Raw genomic sequence first — 6,000 nt, forward strand, 5'->3', positions numbered from 1 at the left:
AACAACAACAACCAACCAACCTTTTTACCAAGATTTTTCATCTATTAACTGTAAGAAAATCTGTTAGAATAAACACACAACTCTTAATTGAAAGAGTCTTATTCACCTATCCTATCTTTTTGTCCTGTATCCAGGAAGCAAAGAAAAGCAAAAGGTAGGCAGCTTGGTAAGTAATCTTGAAAAATGACTTCCAAACAGAAAGGCCCGGAAGAGAAAGGTGGAGACTAAGGGATGCCAAGGTGCATCAGTACCAGGAATGCCAGAAATCTACATCAGTGTAGATGACTGTCTTGTTTTATTTAAGAAGTCCAGCAGTTGTTTCTCTGTGTTAGTGATAAACTGTTTTTATCTCCCCCTTCTGCCCCCCAATAAAGAAACCTTACAGTTTATTTGTTTCCTTATCCAAAGGCTTAACTGTTTCCCGTTCATAGACAATTTTTTTTCTTACGATTTTAGATTGTGAAGAAAATAAACAAGTATTGGCTCCATACAAGATACTTCAGTTTTCAAATTTAGAGACTGCAGCAGGACTTTGACCTCCTTTTAGTTACACTTACTAAGAGGGAGGGTTTGGAAAATAAGATGATAAGAAGAACTCGTAACAGATTTTGGGTCCAATTATGTTAGAATAATATATAGTTATACCCATCTCCACCTACTGGAATTGCTATGAATGCCTTTATTTCCCCTCCCCATTTTTAATCCCATCAAGTGTTATGTCAGTTAATTCTTTCTCTTTCCAAGCACTGGTAGTATTAATGCATCAGGATTGAGTCCTATAAATACTCTTATTCCAACATTATAGAGCATGCTGTTTAGCTGTACCAAAAAAAATATGCTACTTATACAATGCACAGCCAATATACAAACAAAGCTCATACCTGTTAGAACTGAGCCATCACACTCCATTGGGCTCCAGTTAGATTACAGTGTTTCTATAACTTGTTCCACATCAAAAATTACTTGAATGCCTAGTGCTGCTACTTCTTTCTGGTTAAATATCAACTCAATACATTAGTTTCAGCTTCTAACACTAGCTTCCCTGTGAGCTTGCTACACAGAGGCCATACTCAAGCCATTCAATACCTCAAGAACAGTCTTAGGGTGACTTGGTGTCCAGCTTTGGTTTTCAGGAAATATCTTGAGACCTGTAAGACAGATTACTAAAGCAATGGTACTACTACAGAGGTAGTGGTGGCAGGCATTCACAACTAATCACAGGTAATTTCTTGAAAAATTTGAGAGCAAACCACAAAAACCTTGGCTCTATGCTAGCACCACATGAAAGGGACATTTTAACATACCTTGATGTTTGAGTTTCTGTGAAACTGCCTTCAAAGAAGCAAAGACACATATGCCATATCCCACAATATCAAGGATCACAGAAGATACCGCAGTCTCTCCCCCTGTATATCCTACTTGCTGTTAAACTGCTCCCAATACACAACAACTTCTTTTTCAATTTGTTAGTTCAGCAAGTTGAAGGAAGCTGTCTTCTGGCAGAGAATGACAGATGCTAGCATAGCTACACCCCTTCCCTGGGAAGTTATTTATCTAAATTAGATTAAGCTTTTCTGACCTCTTCCACCTACCCAGACCTTGGGTTAAATGCAAGGGTTACCTATCCAGCCCCTGCAGTACTAACAGGACACAGCTGAGTAAACAGCTCTGCCCTCTTAACATACAGCAGTTGGACTCAGAAAAAGAGAACAGGCAGGTTCCTGGGCCTCCTGACACGTCTCAGACAGCATCAATCGTTTTGAGTATTATAATTGATACTGAAAGTTAGTTTTGCATGATAAAGCTAGATACCATAACTTTAAAAGCAACTGTTACTATATACAGAGGTTAATTTAGGGGGCATTTGTATGGAAAGCCTTAAAAGAGAACTAAGAAGTCAGATGAGCAAATCAGAAGATAATGACTTCTACTTTAACATGTTTAACCTGACATTGCTTTAACTACAATATTAATCACTTTCAGGTACAGCACTACAGAAAAACAGTTAAAAGCTTTAGAAAAAGAGCACCAAATAGTCTTCCTCTGCTCTCCACAGTGTACAGTCCAACATATACTGACACTGCATCATCAGATGTGTATTGGAACCATGCTGATAAAACATCCTAATTCAAAATTTAAAACCAGCACATTGCCAACTCTGTTAGCAGCACAAGTAAAGAACCTGTCATTCTGCAGAGCCTTGAAACTGTTTTTTTTTAAACATTTCAACTCTGAATTTGGCTTCTGCTTGAGGAAAATAATAGATTAAAAAAACCCACAAGCATTCAGGGCTTGTTAGAATGGATTTTGCAAGTAAATACTCTGTGCTTTTTACCAAAAAAACCCAACCAACCAACAATAAAGGGTGGTATTTCCTTTCTGCCATTACCTTTACAACTATAAACTGACTACTAGGTAACTCCTTAAGTTAGCAGTGTAGGCTAAGGATGGAAACTAGTTGACAAAGAATGCCTGAAACTAGATTTGCCTGATAAAGTTCCTTTAGATAAACTCAACTCTGTCTACAAATGACTGATCTTGCAATCCTGATTCTGAAGTAAACTTACAAAAATAAAACCTTCCAAAGACAAGACAAAGAACTAAAATTTCTTAATTCCCCTAGATACTGAGAACAGCCCTGGGGTCATCAGGTACTGGTTTTATAGCCTTGCCCTGATGAAGAGGCTGTAAATTCCTTATTTCTTTCTCTAGTGAAACAATTATCTTCTCAGCCTCCTCCCCCCACTGAAGGAGTATCATACCAGCAAGCTCTTCCTTGACAGTTCAATGCATGTCTGATTAAACCAAGTGGTTTTTTATAACTTCTGTTTAACCTTGAAATCTGCTGCTTCTATTTCAGACCTGATGAAGTGCTGGTGTGCCTGCAAGCTTGTCTCATTCCCCCCCCCCACCAGCTGGTCTAATAAATTACCTCTTCCTAACAACCTCATGTTAGCTGTGTCCTTAGATCATACACAGCAAAACACTGTTATGGTGCTTCAAACTTGTATTAAACCCTGATAATGAGTACTTCTGGCTTAAGAACTAATAATAATCAAAGTCACCCAAACTACTACCTTGCATTATATAAAGGTCGCTGCTCAACTTCTCCACTCATCACACAGATGAGAGTTAGTTAATATGCAGGGAAAAGGCTCATTTATTAAATACCTTCCAGGAACACGGGCATTTTCTGTTTAAACTGCTCGAAATGTAAATAAATATATTGATCGAACATTTTTTTATAAGTTTGAGGTGACTTGTCTGGTGTTTAGGTTCCTAAACTTTGTGCTACAGAGCATAACTGTAAAACAACCGGTTCTCATGACTTAAATTTAAAAGCAACTTTTTCACTTCATTTGAGAAAGGGAAGGGGGTGGCGGGGAAGGCAGTTTGTTGCAGATAGATCACCTCTTTTCAATACATGAGTGAAAAGTCCTTTTTTATTTTTTCCAAGGTCTGGCAGTTGGAGGCTTAACTCCCCTTTCAGACGTGCCTTTATTTGGAAACAATGCAGGAGCAAGCAGGGCAGGGCTTTTTCATAAACGCTGCCTGGCCACACGCAAACTAACAACAATCAGCAAAATGAGTGGCAGCTCTGCACAATCAATACAGCCATATGCTCCTGTAACTGTCCCTGTAAAAAAAAAAAAAAAAGAAAACAAACACAAATCACCAACCCAAATGTGTAGGTTACAGTTTAAAAAAAGCAAGCAAACAAAAAAAAAACCCAAACAAAAACAACCAAAAACAACCCTTTGTAATTGCTTATTAATCATTAAAGGAAAGAAGAGAATTCTTATCTCTGCTTTTAGGCACAGAGCAGAGCTCCACATAAATCCTGCAAAGCTTGAAGCTTGCACAACTATACTCTTTAGGACACTTACTACCTGTATCACAGTGCTATCTTCAGGACTGCAGTGTATTTGCTCTTAAGAGCAAGCTCTAGATAAGAGGGCACTGCCTCATGAAAGGCACAGGCAGCGCCAGCTCTGGTTGTGAATGAGAGTGGGACAGGAAGCTAACTGAAGTGCTGACAAACTGGACACGGAGTTTCAAACTGGGCACCACCGGTGTACTAAAATGCAGGAATAAGATACAGCTCACACACCGGCATTAGCGCTTGTCTGTTCACTGCAATACCTGCAAGATGGCTCCTTGAGATCACATCCCCCTTCCTCTCACAGATAGGGAGAAGAGACTATTTTTACACAGCCACTGACCAGCCCACTTTGACAAAAATAAACGGAACTAAAACTTCAGGCCAGCTATCTTCCTGAAAATCCCATCTCCTAGGAGTCTCAGGAACATTAGTGGCAGAGGAAACCTAGTGAGGATACCCCAGGAATTTGAAGTTATAACCTCACCTCAAATGCAATGTGAGGATCTATTTGAATTTTTTTCCTCCACCCCGCTTTCTCTCACACCAAGGAATGCTCTCAGCTAGGAAAGTCACCAATTTTTCTTTTCTTTTTCTTTTCTTTTTTTTTTTTTTTTTTTTGGTGGGGGGAAGACTCTATCAAGTTCCATTCAAGTTTTTTTCCCCACCTTCCTCTTCTTGGGTATTGCACCAAGGTCAAATAGAGGAACCATACAAAAAGGCATTACACCAAAACAGAAAGAGGAGGTATCTATTTAAAGGTACTTTCATCTTCCTTTGAAAAAGAACTTTTGTTCCAGAAGTTAAAATTCACATTCTGCACAATCTTTAGCTTGGATTATTCCCTATGCTCACTCCTGGAGCACTGGGTCAGTGCTGTTAAACTGAGGAACAAAAGTCCACTTCATTGCAGATGCCTAGCACTGGTCCTCGGTGGACCATCACCACCAACCCAGACTTCACTTCCAACCTGTCTAGACCACAGTGTTCATGGAAGCACCCGACTTCAATGACAGAATCATTTACATTCATCTTCTGATGGATGGTTGATTATGCCAGTCCTTAGGCGAGTGGATACTGCTCATCCTGGGAGAGTACGCAAAGAATCTCTCGAACCAGACATGGTCTGCATCTGCATGAAAATGCCGATTCCCATCTAGAAAGTCTGAACAATTTAGACAAGAAAACCAAGTACAATAGCAACATAACAATGAGGCAACTATGGGAGAAAGAAGGGGAAATACCTACTAGAAAACTTAATTTGCTAAGGAAAAGCCTGGACTTCAAACAAACAATGCTCTTCTTCCCAGAGGACAGTCCTGTGATGAAGGTTTGGCATCTGTTCAGTTCTTCCTTGGTGGCCAGTAGCCTTGCTATCAAGCTACATTCAAAAGGCTCTCATTCAGAACAGTCTTGGACTTTGTTTTTTATCATGAAACACATCTTGCAAATGTGTGGGGGGGTTTCACTGCCAGATCTCATGTAGAGAGGCCACACAGTTAAAGCACCTTTGGTAAGCTTAAAGTTAGAAGAGGTAGGTGGGGAAAAGACGGTTTCTGTGGCACAAGTCCCTTTGTAGTAAAAGGACTCAAGACTGAGCAATAAGTGTGGAAGAATTAATGATTACTTAATCATGGAAACTGCAAGATTAGGTAAGCGATAAATACACTTTCCTCTCATAGGAATCTGAAGGCCTCTGTCAAAAAGGCAGCCTGTGTTTCACACCCAAAAGCAGATACTACCTCCTCAGTTACCATGCAACAAGGGCTGCTAAAGTTTGAAGTTAATAAGGGATTTTCACTCCCTCAGAACTGTAGCACATCTCACTAGACATTAGAGATTTCCTGTTGCGCTCCCTCAGCTGGTGAGAGCTCTTGGAAGAATTATTTCTCATAAAGTATATTTAAAAAATTAAGACTTCTTGCATTATTATGGTCACATACCAACTCTTTTAGACTTACTGACTGCTGAAGACTTGCCTCTTAAGAAGATTTCAATTTCAAAACAAGTTGGAATGATTTTCTAAACCCTCCCAAACCTTCAAGATCCTATTTAGCATGTTTTGAGATTCACAGTTGTTTTCAGGCTTTTTCCTGGGATTTAAGTACTGCTTCATCTAT

This window comes from Falco punctatus, assembly GCF_963210335.1.
Source record: "Falco punctatus genome assembly, chromosome: 4".
Classification (NCBI taxonomy): Eukaryota; Metazoa; Chordata; class Aves; order Falconiformes; family Falconidae; genus Falco; species Falco punctatus.